Here is a 469-nt window from a genome sequence, read left to right as displayed (position 1 = left end):
GTGACATCTTACCAAGTAAGTGTTCAGAGCAGTTTGATTGGGTAATGTGGGAACCTCCGTAGCTGACTCAAAAGGAGTAGCATCCTCACTGCCAACCACAGATACAACTAAAAAATTAGTTAGAAAGAAAAGAGATAACACTTTTTTTTGGTCTTACTAGCATATAATACAACAGGGGTTCTCAACTCTGGCCCTTGAGATCCACTTTACTGCAGAGTTTAGCTCCAACCTTGATCAAATTCACCTGCATATAACTCTCTAGTAATCCTGAAAACCTCAATTAGCTTATTCAGGTGTATTATAAAGTATCGCCAAAGTTTTGCCCAAATCTGTAATGGAAAGGCGCCTAGTGTTTGTATAGTGACTTAAGGCTATAATAGGCATGACTATTTAGCATGTCTAACAATTCCATTGCTCTCTAAAAGTTTTTTTCCCCCCTCATAATCTGCACATAATCTGGAATTGTTAG

This window comes from Sinocyclocheilus grahami, unplaced genomic scaffold, assembly GCF_001515645.1.
Source record: "Sinocyclocheilus grahami isolate Dianchi unplaced genomic scaffold, SAMN03320097.WGS_v1.1 scaffold2459.1, whole genome shotgun sequence".
Lineage (NCBI taxonomy): Eukaryota > Metazoa > Chordata > Actinopteri > Cypriniformes > Cyprinidae > Sinocyclocheilus > Sinocyclocheilus grahami.
Note: the sequence above shows the minus strand (reverse complement) of the source record.